This window comes from Gossypium arboreum, chromosome 8 (assembly GCF_025698485.1).
Source record: "Gossypium arboreum isolate Shixiya-1 chromosome 8, ASM2569848v2, whole genome shotgun sequence".
Taxonomy (NCBI): Eukaryota; Viridiplantae; Streptophyta; class Magnoliopsida; order Malvales; family Malvaceae; genus Gossypium; species Gossypium arboreum.
The window spans coordinates 93454568-93471886 of NC_069077.1; positions in this window are offsets into that span (position 1 = coordinate 93454568).

The window sequence follows — 17319 nt, forward strand, 5'->3', positions numbered from 1 at the left end:
TACATAGATTAAACACATACCTTTGCTCTCCAGTACACAAATGCATTTTACTTAGTTTACGTTCAAACCTTGTATACATTACCTGCTGAACATTTGGAATAACGGATAGGATACTCGGATATAAATGTACCGAAGTGCCATAATCATGACATAGCACGCCTCTCAACGGGGCTACATATGAGCACCTGAACCTACCATGCATCACATTACCACACCTCTCAACAGTGCTACATAAGCTCCCGGACCTAGCGTGTACCACATAATTACATGCCTCTCAACGGGGCTACACAAGCTCCCGGACCTGCATGTATCATGTCATAAAATGAGCTCATACTTACATAGCTATCCTAGTGACATGTCACTTGTATCCTTACCTATTCCTAAGTTCAAACGGGATTTTCAGACTTACGTTTCTTTGTCGAACAGTCTCGGAATGTTGGCCTTATAACATATGACCTTATCATATATAAATGCTAACATGGCAACACTTGTAACATAAGAATAAAACATCAAAACATATTATAGCAACAAGGTAACCAAATAATATATTAACTACCCACATGTTATTTAAACGTTTAAAACATTAATTAAGGTATTTATCTGTACACGTACTTATCTCGGTACAAAATATTTGAAATAGTGGCTATGCCTCGTACACTTTGTTCTTGCCTTTATCAAGACTTGGTTCTCGTCTTTCTTTATCTATCATAACAAATTTAGCTCATTAACTTCATACATTACTCAAATCGACCCTAAATTCATGATTTGATAAAATTACCCTTTTCACCCTTAAACTTTCACTTATTCACAAATTAGTCCTTAGGCTCGTATGAAGAAATGCAAGTGATTTTTCGGTTACCCAAGCCTAGCCGAATACCTCTTGTACTTAAAGTAGCCCATACTTTCCTTCATTTCACACTTTTCTACCCATTTCCATAACTTTTACAAATAAGTCCTTTTTAGGGTTTCCATGCAAAATCTTTTAACAAAAGTTGTTCTCCATACCATAAACTATCATGTTCTTCCATAATCCACCAAAATACATCTAACTTATGCATGAGTAATTTTCTAAAAATAAACCCTAGCATGAAATATGGGTAGAAATGAAGAGAGCAAGTTGTAAGGATGTCAAAAAATACAAAGAACATTAAAAACGGGGTTAGGATTGACTTACTATCAAGCTTGAAAGTTGAAGAAACCCTAGCTATGGTACCTTTGAATTTTCAGCAGCAACATGAGAAAGATGAGCTGATTTTTTGCTCTTTTTCCCTTTTTAATTCATTTAATATCAAAATGACCAAAATGCACTTACTTACTAAACTTACAAAAATTTCCATAGATATCCATATTTGTCCAAAAATTTAGAAATTGAGAAAATTGCTCTTTAGGGCCTTCTAATTCATATTTCAAAACAATTTCTCACAAATTGCACCTAAAACCCAAGTTTTGCATCTTATTCAATTTAGTCCTTATTTTGTAATTGGACACTTTATTCTTAGAATTTCCTCATGAAACTTTACCACATGCATAATATTATATTCTAAATCTCATAATGATCAAAATCTAAATATTTTAACATCAAATTTATGATCTCAAAACCATTATTCCAACTAGACCATATTTCGGGATGTTACAGACAAATCTTGTCCTTAACTGGAAAAAATGCCATTTTATGGTCAAGGAAGGGATTGTCTTAGGACATAAAATCTCAAAGAGAGGAATTGAAGTTGATAAAGCAATGGTGGACGTAATTGAAAGATTATCAGCCCCAATGAATGTGAAAGGAATCAGAAGTTTCTTAGGCCATGCTAGTTTTTACCGAAAGTTTATCAAAGATTTCTCATAAATGTCTAAACCGTTGTGTTTTTTGCTAGAGAAAGATACAATGTTTGATTTCAACAAAGCATGTTTGGAAGCTTTTGAAGATCTGAAAAAATGGTTAATCTCAGCCCCAATAATCATTACACCTAACTGAAACTCACCTTTGATGTGTGATGAAGTGATTATGCTGTTGGAGCTGTGATGGGTCAAGGAAGAAACAAAGTGTTTCACCCTATTTGCTATGCAAGTAGAACTTTGACGGGAGCCCAAATCAATTATACGGTAACAGAAAAGGAACTCTTTATAGTAGTTTTTACTTTTGACAAATTCCACTCATATCTTATAGGTACCGGAGTTACAGTATTTACTGACCATGCGACCATTATATACTTGCTCACGAAGAAAGATGCGAAATCGAGGCTAATTCGTTGGATATTTTTACTCCAAGAATTTGGCTGTAACATCCCTTACCCGTATCCAACATCGGGGCAGAGTTCGAGGCATTACTGGACTATAACATAAACATTCTTACAAATCGGTCCATAAAATTTCATTCAATTCAAAACCATTTATACACAAGCATATTACCCTTCATATGGGTTACGAGGCCCAAAACATACATTGGGAATAGATCGGGACTAACCCGAGAACTCTTAGAACTTTCGTAACACTTAGAAAATTTTTCATCAAAACAGGGGTCACACGCCCGTGTGGGTAGGCTGTGTGGTAAAACACGCCCATGTGGCTTGGGACACACCTGTGTCCTCAGCCCATGTAACTCTCTATTTATGATGTCATCAATAAATTAAGGTCACCGGCCAAGTCACATGCCCGTGTGGTGAATTAAATTCCAAAAATTAGGTGCAGACTTCACACGGCCTGGGCACACACCTATGTCCTAAGGCCGTGTCCTTCACACGGTTGAGACACACTGTCGTGTCTTTGCCCATGTGTTTACTACTAGGCATTCTATTTTGCATTAATTAGGGTATAGGGGAGACACGACCGAAACACACGCCCATGAGGCTGACCGTGTGTCACACATGGCCTAGACACACACCTGTGTGGACAACTTTGAGGCTATTTTCCAAGCCTTTTGTCACCCATAATAACACATACACACTTATACATCTCAATGACAACTTACATGGCATAAATTAGAAATTACACATTTAGAACCATGGCTCATGCATATCAACTTCTTATCAATTAGTACTTATTAAGACTCCATATTTTATTTAAACTAAGCTTACCAAATCACATGCAATATACATAATAGCAATTTACTTCCATTTTACATATGCTTGCCTTAGATGTTATTATGCCATTTACTCACAATTCCATCATCAAACATCCATAATCGTATCCACAATTCATCCATGCCAAATGAATTTATCCACATCATGAGTAACCTTAGCACATGCATGCATATATGAATAGGATTACATCCCCATAATTAATATGAGCCATATCTCATGGCCATATACAAAATGAATCATCAAATCATTAAAAGCCAACACATTTGGTAAACCAATATGACATATAGCAAAAATACTAAGTCCCTATACATGACATAAACTTAGGAGGTTTGTATTCACTTTTACCCCATGATGATAGCTTGATAGTGTGATGGCATCTCCGGCGGTCTGCATGTAACATCTCGAATTAGGGCCTAGTCAGAACAGTGGTTTTGAGAACACAAATTTGAAGTAAAAAATAATTATTTTATGATTATCATTAGGTCTATGGTATGATTACATATTTTTGTGAAAATTTCATGAAGAAATTTTATTGATAAAAGTCCAATTCGACATTTAGGACTAAATTACAAAAGTTGCAAAATGTGAGTTCTAGAAGCTTTAAGCATGAAATTATCATGGATTATTAATTAGAGGTCCTTAAATAGCAATTTTCCCAATTTCTATTTTTATGGACAAAAATGGGCATGCATGGATAAAATTTGAAAGTTTAGTGAAAAGGGCATTTTGGTCATTTGGTTAATAAAATAATAAAAAGGGAAAAATCAAGGAAAATTTGCTCATCTTCTCCATGCCATAGCTGAAATTCTCAAGCTCTCCATAGCTAGGGTTTTTCAACTTTTCAAGCTTGAAAGTAAGTCAATCCTAGCCCTGTTTTTAATGTTCTTTACATTTTTGAGATCCTTGAATCACGATTGAGCTATTTCTACCCTTTATTTGAACTAGGGTTTATGTTAAAAAATTCACTCATGTGTGTCATGCATGTATTTTTTATGATTATTGGAGGAAAATGGAAGTTTGGTGTTAAATGAACATCTTTTTCTAGGTGATTTTTCATGAAAACACCAAAAAGGACTTGTTTGTAAAACATGTAAAAATAGGTTTTAATAATGTGATTTGATAAAAAACATGGGTTGTTTAAGAGGAAAAATGAATCGTCTAGGCTTGGGTAACAAGGAAATTTGACACATTTCATTTTACGAGATTAGGGACCAAAGTGTAAATATGTGAAAGTTTAGGGGTAAAAATATAATTTTGCCTAAGTATAGTTTTTGGAATGATTTGAATAATGTGATGATTAAATAATCTGAATTTGCTATTATAGATCACGAAAAAAGGAGTCCAGACCTAGACCAGGGAAAGAACAAGATTTTGGATTAAATCGAATTAATTGTCCATATTTTGTACCGAGGTAAGTTCATGTGTAAATAATGCAATGTTGTATCATGTTTTAATGCTTTATTAATGTATGAATTTTGTGATTAATTCTTATGATGAGTGTATGAATGACATAATGCTTAATGAGAATGACTTTGTAAACGAGTTCGACAAAGATTTGACATCGAGAAAATCTCGTTTGAACCTTAGGAATAATTTAGGATACAATGTGACATGTCACTAGGAACTATGTGATTATGAGCTCATGAGATTATGTGTATATGTGACTCTGTGAATCCGGGTGCTACTCTTGTACGTTCTACCCGGTGGCTGGGTAGCCCGAAATGTGTTGCGGGTACCTGTCAGCTTGTGTGAGTAGCCCGAGTAGTTATGTCCTGACTGTCAGCTTGTGTGAGCAGGCCCATGATTAGCTCGAGAGCGAGCATTGTGTGATATGTGATATGAGGTAGCTTTGGCTACATATGTGGCATTTGTGTACAAAGACTTTCCGTGTATTCGATAGTATTCCAAGTGTTTAATGGGTAAATCAATGAATTTTGTGACAAGTAAGTCAATGACAAGGAAATATGACAATGTGCTACAAGTTTTGTAACAGCCCGATTTTGGGCTTAGTCAGAACAGTGGTTTCGAGACCACAAATTCAAAGTCAAGAAATTATTTATTATTATTATTTTGGTGTTATAGCATGATTATATTAGTGCATGAAAAATTTGGTGAGGTAATTTTAGCGTTTGTGAACTTAATTTCGAAAAAGGACTAAATCGCATAAGGGGTAAAAGTTCTATTTTGCTTGATAGATGTACCACATAGCTAGATAACCAAAATTGGGTGTCTTTAAAGTGTAATTATACCCTTTAGAAGCTAATGGTCGGCCATAGGGGACAAGAAAATCAAATGGTCAAAAGAGTTGGTGACTTAATGCATGATAAAATAATACCCTAGAGACTAGCCTTCATCTTTTTCATTCTTCCTTTCTCTTCCACTGAAATTTTTAGCTATTCTAAGGGTTTTGGAAGCTTGAAATTTTAGCCACTTATATCTCTCTCAAGGAAGTGATTTAGATGCTTATTTTTGATAATTTTGGTACTTTTGGAACCCTTATGGAATGAGCTAGCTAATGGGGGAACCGTTTTGCAAAATGGTTGATAGTCTAGGGATTCGCCATGAAAAGATTTATGATGTTTGCTGAGTTTTTATGGAAGAAAATGAATCTTAGTTGTGTAGTAAACAACTTTTGTGAAAGGACTTCTCATGAAAACCCTAATGGACTATTTTGTAAAGTTCTTAAAATGGATAGTAATGTTGTGAAACAACTGGAATTTTGGGTCACTATAAGAGTAAAAAGGGTTCGACTAGGCTTAAGATTTGAAGAAATTTGATAAAAATCGATTTTTGAGCCTAAGGGTAAAATGTTCATTTTGTGGAAGTCTAAGGGCAAAAAGGTCATTTTGCCAAAAATGTGAATTTATGATTGCTTAAATTTATTTAGAGGTTAAATGAATAAATTTTTATTATTTTAGATCAAGAAACACGAAAATTGGACTTGGACCAGGGGAAGGCTAAGCAAGTAGAGTAAATCGTTTAGTCACTTACATTTTTGAAATCCGAGATAAGTTGTATGTTAATAATGCAACTATATTGTTATGATGTGTAACTGAATTGATATTGCATAAATTGTTTTGATTGTGAATATGAGTATGCATGCTGAGAAATTAATGTAATAAAGACTCCCAGTTGAGCATTAGGAATAGATTTGGATATTCATGCCAGGACATTGGGTATATGTGTGCTAGTGTAAGACATGTCTGGGACATGCATCGGCCACATTATGAGAGCCAGTGTAAGACATATCTGGGACATGCACCGACATTGAGACGAGAGCTAGTGTAAGACATGTCTGGGACATGCATCAGCCTCGAGATATACAAGCTAGTGTAAAAAGACCTGTTTGGGACATGGCATCATCTTGTTGGGTGTCAATGTAAGACCTGTCTGGGACATGGCATCAACACCAATAGATGAGAGCCAGTGTAAGACCTGTCTGGGACACGACATCAGCCTCAATGTATGAAAGTTAATGTAAGACCTGTCTGGGACATGCATCGACTTTGATGTGCTAGCCAGTGTAAGACCATGTCTAGGACATGGCGTCGGTATTTTATCCCATGTTTGGGGCTATTGAATATCCTATAGTATTCCAAAGGATTCAATGGGAGATTTATGGTTTTTATCGAAATGAGAGAACTTATGACCATGTGGTGAGTGGTACAGGTACCTAAATGAGAATTACGACATTTGAGCTTTATTTACATTGTATGTTTAGTAAAGGAGGAAAGTGAGTAAGTTATGCATATGACTTCTTGTGTATTTTACACAAATTATGAGATGTGAATTCAAACAAATGTTGTATGATTGGTGAGAAATAAATATGAGCAAGTAGTGTTTATAAATCCTTACTTTCATGAGCAAATTGAGATAAGTTGGGAGTATGGTCCCTTATGGTAGCTTATAGTTACTCATTATTGCATGCAACTTACTAAGCTTTGTGCTTACCTTTTTTCCTTTCCATTTTCTTATAGTGCTGACAAAATAGCTCGTGGATCATCGCCTGACATCGGAGAAGGCAGTCACACTATCCCTGAAGCAATTGGTATAACTAGTTTTATCATTTTGATTATGGCATATATAGGAGCTAGTCTTTTTGTAATGGTCACATTGCTTTGGGGCCAAATGAGTGGCTTGTCATAGCTCTTTAGTCATTTTGTATAATGCTATGGATGGTGGCTATTATTGGTTATTGATTAGTACAAATAATAATGATTTCATAGATGAGAAAATCTCATGACTAATCAACTTCTTGTTAGATTGCTAAAGTGTAATATGGTTGTATTAGATATCTTGTTGTGGTTGAATTGGCTTTGTGTTGCCGTGTGAATTGATGGTATGTATTGCTTTATAGGTAGGTGTAAGTAAGGATGGCAAAAAGACTTGTAGATAGCCTATTTTTGTCTACACGACTAGACACACGGGCGTGTACCTAGGTCATGTGTGACACACGGTCAGCCCCATGGGCGTGTTGTTTGACCATGTGTCCCTCGCACCTTGAATTTTCAAGTCATTATACATGGTAGTAAACACACGGGTAGAGACATGGCTGTGTGGAGGACACGACCTTTGGCCACGGGCGTGTGCCTTGGCCGTGTGCCTCAAATTGGCTACTGACCTCAGAAACAGAATGTCAAGGTTTTTACACAGGGGCTGCAACACGGGCATGTTATGGCCGTGTGAGGGACACGGGCTACAGACACGAGCATGTGCTCAGCCGTACAAAAACCCCTGTAGGTTAGAATTTGGAATTTAATTCACACGAGCTCAGGGCACGGGTGTGTCCCTTTGTGCTTAGGCCGTGTAAACCATACGGGCCTTCAGCAAGGCCAGGTCAAAATGGCCACACAGGCATGTCACCTTTCCACTTGGGCGTGTGCCCCTATCTCAAGTTACAGTCATCTCAAAGTCTTTATAGATGTTCGGTTTAATCTCGGATAGTTTCCCAAGGATGATTTGGGCCTTGTAGCCCATATTGAGAATTTTTAGATTACGAGTGAAAAGTCTTAAATTTGATTTAGTTTTTATAATTTGAAAATGATCGTATGCATGAGTTTAAGTCAGGTAATGCCTCGTGCCCAGTCCCGAACTCGGACTTGGGTGAGGGGTGTTACAAGTTTTTACATGTATGTACGAAAACCTCATATGAATGAGCTTGGTATGTGATGAACTTTTGTTAAGATTGAAATTGTGTAAGTTATGTCTACAAATTTAAGTTATGCCTATGAATTTATGATAACACATAAGTAAACTATGTTATGTCATTGGTATATATATATATGATTATGTTGCTATTTATTTGCATGTGAACTTACTAAGCTTTACACTTACTCCCCTCTCTTTTCCATTTCCTTATAGTATCACCAAGCTAGCTCAGGGATCGAAGGACGTCAGAGGTTCGATCACACTATCAACTGGACATTTGGGTATAGTTAGTCTCAACGTTTTGAGTATGACATGTATAGGGACTTGGTCTTTTTGTTATGGTGGTATTTGATTCATTTTGTATATGGCCATGTGATATGGTTCATATTGATTATTTGGGTTGTAACCCTATTCAATTATGCATGCATGCAATGTATTATGCTTGATGTGATTGCTTGTGGATGAGATGTCTGATGAATGGCAGATGTGCTAAATGAATGAATCATGACTAATAAGTATGACCAAAACTATGATATAATCGAGTAAATTGAAAGTAGGTTTAGCATGATGAATGAATATGAAATTAGTGTGGAATGCCATATGAAAGCATGATGGGTTGGATAGGAGGTATGTTGACATTACAAAAGCATGGATTAATCATATTCATGAGTATTTGAGTGATTAAATATACCATGTTGCATACCATTAAAGATGAATGAGTGAATAAGCATTTAAGGGTGACAAATGGCTTGGGAAATAGCCTCATAGTTGTCTACACGGGTAGACACACGGGCGTGTGTCTAGGCTATGTGTGACACACGGTCTGCCCCATGGGCATGTTATTCGATCGTGTGTCCCCCACACCCTAATTAATGCAATAAAGTATGCCCAATAGTAAAAACACGGGTAGAGACACGGTCGTGTGAAGGACACAACCTTAGGACATGGGCGTGTGCCCAGTCCATGTGAAGTCTGCACTTAATTTTGGAATTTAATTCGCCACACGGCTTAAGCACACGGGCGTGCAACTTGGCCGTGTAACCTTATTTTGTTGATGATGTCATAAAGAGAGAGTTACATGGGTTGAAGACAAGGGCATGTCCCAAGCCACGCGGCTGTGTGTGACCACAGGCCTACCCACACAGGCGTGTGACTCTCCAAATAAAGAAAATTTTCTAAGTTGTCCCGAAGTTCTAAAAGTTCCCTGTTTAGTCCCGAACCACCCTCAATGTATGTTTTGGGCCTCGTAGGCCCTTCTAAGGGACAATTTGCATGTGATTGAAAAGTTTTTAATTTGTACGAAATTTTATGGCTCGATTTTGTGTGAATGTTCATGTTTAAGTCTGGTAATGCCTCGAACCCTGTCCCGGCGTCGGATACGAGCAAGGGGTGTTACACTCCAATCCAAGCTAGCTAGATTTGCCTATAACAGATGGGAAAGGAAGGGGAGTAAGCTTCAAAGCTTAGTAAGTCTATATGCAAATAATAAACAACTATTAACATTCATTTACTTTATCCATCCATAAGGATACTATTATTGCAGTTTGTATTAAATCTTATGATTACCACTTACTCATTCATAATGCTTACTCTTTTATCTTACAAACACTAATTGCATGTGTTGGCATTAGACTAGCAACCATAATCTCCACATTATAGCATATCACATTACTAACAAGTTATTTCAACTCATTTCACAACATGCACATCATTTATGAGTAATCATAATTTCAACATAGAGATTAACCATCTTTCACATATCTATAGCTCACTTCTCTTTATGTTTTCATAATGACCTTAATTGACGATTATGCTTGTCTTTCCTTTTTTCATATCTATTGAATCACAGCTTAAGTATGTACCTCGTACTATATCACAACTCAATTAAGCTTATAAGCCCAACACATGATTATCTTCAAATCTCATCAAGTGTTTTACATGTTCAACAATATGAACACACATTATTATAATCTATCATAATCTCATGGTTATTATTTATTCGGTCACAAGATTATCAATATTTCACAAGCATAACTTTCTCGTATGCATTCTTACCACATATTCATGTCCTTTACTCATGAGTTATAAGTACATACATGTACTGACTCGTAGCACATTCTCATGTTTCCTCATCATTGACTTAATTGTCAAATAACTCATTGATTTACTCGTTAAACACTTGGAATACTATCATATACATGAAAAGCTTGCACAAAGTGCTTCATATATAGCCACATGATACCTCATATCACATATCACACATTACTCCTCTTGAGCTAATCACGGGCCTACTCTCACAAGCTGACAATCAGGACGTAACTGTGACACCCCTAATTTGACCCTAGTCGGGAAGTGGTTTCGAGACCACAAAATCGAGTCATACAAATAATTGATTGTTAAATTTCATGTCTATTTTATGTTACAATTTATGTGTGAAATTTTGATGCTTTGATTTTGTCAATTGAATGCGAATTTAATCAAAAAGGCTTATGTGAGAAACATTGAAAATGTGTTGGTTAATTTTTAAAATGGCCAAATTGTTGCATGGATTAAATATGGGGACTTGCATGTCAAAGTCCCCATTTTTCATGATAATGGCCGACCATGATGGTTTTAGGTGAGAAAATATGTATTTTATTTGTTGTAATGATGGCTACTAAATGATATTATATACATTTTGTTAAAGAATTAAATAAAGACTTATAAAATATGAAATAAAGTTTTATAATGGAAAAAAACGGGATGAAAACAAAGTTTTATCCATTCTTTCTCTCAATAGTCGATTCTTAGGATCAAAGAAGAACAAAAGGGCGCCCTTAGACGTATGGCAATTATATTAGCAATTGGAGGTATGTTTGGCTTAATTTCTTGATAATTTTGGTAAAGTTGAGTTGTTAAATAGATTTTGAAGTTAGCCCATGCATTTATTTTTGAATTTAAGAAGAATGATACATTCGACTATGCTTTGATGTGCTTGGATTGTTGTTCATTGAGTAAGTGATTGAGGAATGGTTAGAAGAATTTGAATGCTAAACTAGTTGATTTGTTTATAATGTCCGATTATGATCATTTATAGAGATGTGAATGAATTGTTGTTATGTGAATAAATATTTATTTGATGATATATATATATATGTATTCGGCAATGGGATAAAATGTGTATTAAGGTAAGTTTCATGGTGATTATGCTTGTGATGTTGGGTTAATATTCGGCATTGAGTAATGTGGGGTAAGGTGATTAATCGGCTATGAAATTAGCTAAATTGAATAGGTATGTTTAATGATATGCTTAGTGTAATGTATAATCTTATAACTCGGTTTGGTATTGAGATAAAGGTTAGATGTATAATCTTATAGCACTTCATTTGGAGTTTCGTAGCTCCAGTTACAAATAATTTAATGACTGTTGCTCAGGAAAACAGCTTGTAGTGAATATGTGATTTTGTTGTAAACATTGATGAAACTAATTGAGTTGCTTATAAGCTATTGCTGAAATTGATGTACAAGATAAATATATATATGTGTGGTAAAGCCGAATGGCTAGTGTGAAATATGTATGAGATATGTATATGTGGTAAAGCCGAATGGCTAATGTGAAATATGTATGAGATGTGTATATATTGTGGCCGACTGACCAAATGTGAAAGGTGTGTATATTTAGATATTTGATGAGACAAATGAATTACAAATATGACAGTCAATGTGAATATTGTAACATGTGATTGAATGTACATGAAACTTGGAAATATATTCCGGGTAAGACCCGATGGCTACGTGTGGAGATTATGCCCGGGTAAAACCCGATGACTACGTATGGGGATTATTCGAGCTAAAGGTCTCGCTGAAGATTCGAGTAAAGCATAAGATTATACGACTTCACAAAGAACAATTGGTAATAAATACGCTCAATGCGTTAAGTTGGTCAGGTATGTATTTTGAGATTATATTTAAGCTTGATTTGGATTAAATCACAAAGTTGTTATGTGATGCATATGTGAGTAAAGCAATAAGACTGTTCTATGATTATTGTGCATTTGGTCAATGTGAAAAGTTAGGTGAAAATATGTAATGTACCTATGTTTATAAGAGATCACTATCAAGCGAGAATTTATCTGCTTATTGTGTATTACGTAATTGTGTATATTCGGCCAAAAAGGGTAGTATACCTAGAAAGAGGTTATATGAGAATTTGTACGATCGACTTTTAATTTGGTTGGTTAGGTATGTGATAAATACTTGTACATGTTAGACCCATCAGAATTAAATAATGATTGTAAAGTGAAAAGCAAATATGAAAATGCCATATGAATATGTGAGTATTCGGTTATGGAGAAATACTATAGGATATTGGGGGATATACATTTTGATTTGTTCGATAAGGATAACTATAGATATAAAATGAAATGTTATATGTGAATCAAATAAACAAATTGGTTATATTTGAGTTCACTGGTTTTAAATTGCTTAAGACTTACTAAGCTTACAAAAGCTTACTCTGTTGTTATGTTTCTCTGTTTTATAGATTGTTGATTTTGGCCTTTTTGCTCGAGGATCGTCAAGAACTTGTCACACTATCACTATCCACCGTTTGGTACCGCTATGTTTTGGATTATCTTATGGCATGTATAGAATAGACTAGTAGTGGGAGGATATTTTGGTTAATGTATATAAGCCATGCGAATATGACATCTTTTGAATGTTTACTTTTATAAGTTTTAAAATTTATCCCTGGTTGTGTCTAGCAATTATCCAGTTGAATGATCTTTACTCCAAGAAAATGTTCAAAATTTTACTGATCTGGCATGAGTTACAAGTCCGGTAATGCCCCTCACCTATTCCGGTGACGGTTACGAGATAGAGGTGTTACATTTAGTGGTATCAGAGCTACGGTTTAGTCGATTCTAGGACTAACGTAGCACGTGTGAGTCTACCTATACATGCCATAAAGTGATAAAATGATAGTGTGATGATTTCGACGCTTAAAATGTGTTTTTCAGAATATAATGAATTCCAATCCCGATCAAGTCAGAAGTGAGATGGTATTGAGAGGATTGAAACATGCTTATGATGTGTCAAAATTGAGAAAGGTATGAATAGAAGTTTGATATACATTTAAAGTATTGAAATGCAAAGTAATTTTGCTGAATGTGTTATGAAATAAATAGGAAAAGTATATTAGGATAATAGTGATGTATATTGTATGCATGAGAAGTTATATTTTGGTTCAGATTTTATGTAAATGGGCTAAATATATACATATATATGTCATCTATTAGAGATGGAATTGTTGTGTAGTTTATGCTTTGTTAATGTTATATATGATGTTATGTTTTAAATATGTGAATGAGAACTTTGAAGAGAAAATAATGTATTTGGAATGAGCCTACATGTAAATGATATCTATGATATAATGTCAAGGTGTAAATGATATGCTATATGAAATGTATTAAAATGTGAATAAATATGCAGGAAACTCGGTGATGTGTATTCGCCTTCGTGCCTAAAGGTGCTTCGTGCTTGATATGTATTCGCCTTCGTGCCTAGCGTGCTTCGTGCGGTGATATGTATTCGCCTTCGTGCTCAGCGTGCTTCGCATCGGTGATATGTATTCGGGCCTCGTACCGGTGATATGTATTCGGGCCTTCGTGCCTAGCAGGCTTCGTGCCGGTGATATGTATTCGGATCTTCGTGCCTAGCAGGCTTAATGCTGGTGATTCGAGCAAGGTTTAAGTGTTCATTACTATATGAATTCAAAGTTAAATGAAAGAATACGTTTAAAGTGTACATATATGATGTTTTATAGACTTGGTTAAGTCATTTCAATGTGTAATAACGAATGAATATGGGCATTATGTGTGCGGATGATTAGAGACACTGTGTGTGCAAATTCCGTTAACCGAGCACTATGTGTGCGAGATCAGTAATTGAGGCACTGTGTGTGCGAGTTCTTCAACCGAGCACTATGTGTGCGAGATCGGTTAGTGGGCACTAAGTGTGTGAAATGAGACTCATGTAAGACCTCATCTGGGACGAAGGCATTGATTTGAGATGTTGTGTAAGACCATGTCTAGGACATGGCATCGACTCGATATGTGATAACATGTAAGAACATGGTTGGACTATGGCTATAAGTAAACGACTTACTCAGACAAGTACGATGCTCTTTAAATTGACAAATGTTAGGAAGTAGAATTGAAGTTAGATGTTGAATTTTAATTAGATACTGATATTCGGTATTTGAGTTTGAATTGGGGATTAATAGATATAAATTGACGATTGATTATTGTTTCGGCTGTAATTTTTATAAGTGGATACAAAAAAAAAATGTGGATATGTTGTTAAGGAATGGATTTATGTTATATGTACACTTAAGTGCTTAGTTGAAAAAGTGTTATGGATTTAGTCTATGAGATTCTCGGTATATGAAATTATATGTGCTATTGCTGAATGGACACTATTTTGTTAATCTTGTTCAAGAAATTACTTTGATTAAGTTTCGACATTCGAAAGTTTGTAAGAATTTTTGATGAATGCTGATAATTTTGGATATACGAGTTATGCGCTAGAATAAATCTCATGCCAGTGTATTATATTAAGCTTTATGCCTAATCGACTGTATATGGGTAACGTTAACTATGATTCAATGTGCTAAATGAGCTAAATGTTCAGGTATGTGGAAGTTGATTTTTCTTTTGGAAATGAGTTAAGTTGAATATTGAGATGTGATAAAGTATAAAAGATATTCATTGGGATGTTTAAGAACATGTATACTTTCGGCCATGTTACGGCTTATATATATATATATATGAATGAACATGTGGGTTACGAATATGTGAGTTGATGTTATGTATTTGTTTTAAGGTAAGAGGATGATTTTATAGGTCGATGTGGAATTGGTAATGAATTACAATTGTTATCGATGAGTTAATGTTTATATGGAGATAATTCAATAAGAGGACGTTATCCTAACCTAGTCGCTAGTAAGATTTTCAGGGACGAAAATCCCTAAAGAGGGGGAGAGTTGTGACATCCCTAATTTGACCCTAGTCGGGAAGTGGTTTCGAGACCACAAAACCGAGTCACACAAATAATTGATTGTTAAATTTCATGTCTATTTTATGTTACAATTTATGTGTGAAATTTTGATGCTTTGATTTTGTCAATTGAATGCGAATTTAATCAAAAGGGCTTATGTGAGAAACATTGAAAATGTGTTGGTTAATTTTTAAAATGGCCAAATTGTTGCATGGATTAAATATGGGGACTTGCATGTCAAAGTCCCCATTTTTCATGATAATGGCCGACCATGATGGTTTTAGGTGAGAAAATATGTATTTTATTTATTGTAATGATGGCTACTAAATGATATTATACACATTTTGTTAAAGAATTAAATAAAGATTTATAAAATATGAAATAAAGTTTTTATAATGGAAAAAAAAAGGGGATGAAAACAAAGTTTTATCCATTCTTTCTCTCAATAGCCGATTCTTAGGGTCAAAGAAGAACAAAAGGGGGCCCTTAGACGTATGGCAATTATATTAGCAATTGGAGGTATGTTTGGCTTAATTTCTTGATAATTTTGGTAAAGTTGAGTTGTTAAATAGATTTTGAAGTTAGCCCATGCATTTATTTTTGAATTTAAGAAGAATGATACATTCGACTATGCTTTGATGTGCTTGGATTGTTGTTTATTGAGTAAGTGATTGAGGAATGGTTAAAAGAATTTGAATGCTATACTAGTTGATTTGTTTATAATGTCCGATTATGATCATTTATAGAGATGTGAATGAATTGTTGTTATGTGAATAAATATTTATTTGATGATATATATATGTATTCGGCAATGGGATAAAATGTGTATTAAGGTAAGTTTCATGGTGATTATGCTTGTGATGTTGGGTTAATATTGGGCATTGAGTAATGTGGGGTAAGGTGATTAATCGACTATGAAATTAGCTAAATTGAATAGGTATGGTTAATGATATGCTTAGTGTAATGTATAATCTTATAACTCGGTTTGGTATTGAGATAAAGGTTAGATGTATGATTGGATTTTGGTATGTGTTAAATTGGTTAATCAAAGATTTAATATGACGAAATGTTAATGAATAACATAATTGGTTTGCACCTTAAATAAAAATAAAGCTTGCCGATTATGATTAAATGTTTAAATTGTAATGGTCATATATAGGTATATATATATATGCCTTATGTATGTACCATGTACACATAAGGACATTCGGCAATATGATTAAATTCATGTATAAGAAAGCATGATAAATTAAGTGACTCTTTGCTTGTGAATGTGAATTAGATATAAATTAAATAAGCATGAAATCGAGTCATGGCATGTTTTATTAAATATGATACATATTGAAATCTATTGTTTTAGATATAGATTAAATGATATGTGATTGCCAAATGTGATTGTTAAGTGAATAATATTAGTTAAGTACTTAAGCAAATCTATTATTTTACTTAAGCTTAAGAGCAAAGAGGATCAAAGTCGGATAGGGGAAAAGAGAAAGTAAACGAATAGCCGTGGATATCTAGTCGTCGACCACTTCCGAGGTAAGTTTTATGTGATTAAACGTTGAGTAAATTCAATCATAATAGGACATAATGAGTTGATTTAATAAGATGTGATGTGGCCATGATATGTTTTAAACTCAAATGGTAAGTACATAAGTGTTTGGACTTGGAAATTTAAGAGCAAATTGTAATAATTTGCTTAGGACAGCAGCAGTAATGTGATTTTAGAAAATCACCATAAATTGTTGGTGTGGAATTATAGGCTGAATAAAATATGTAATCAAAGCTTAATTAGTCTAGTTTCTTATAAAAGAAACCGTGTAAGCAAGGGAATTTCTTATAAAGAGATATTTAAAGTTGTGTGAGACAGTGTCAGAATGACTCTGAAATCCCCTGTTTTTTTTTAGAAAATCATCATAAATCACACAAAAAAATTGTTATAAGATAAAATTTATATGCTTAGACTCCTTAATGAGTCTAGTTTCAAATGAAATAAACAAGAACATATTTTGAATTCTGTACAATGAGAAAGTTGATTCGTAGTGAAGAGTGGTCA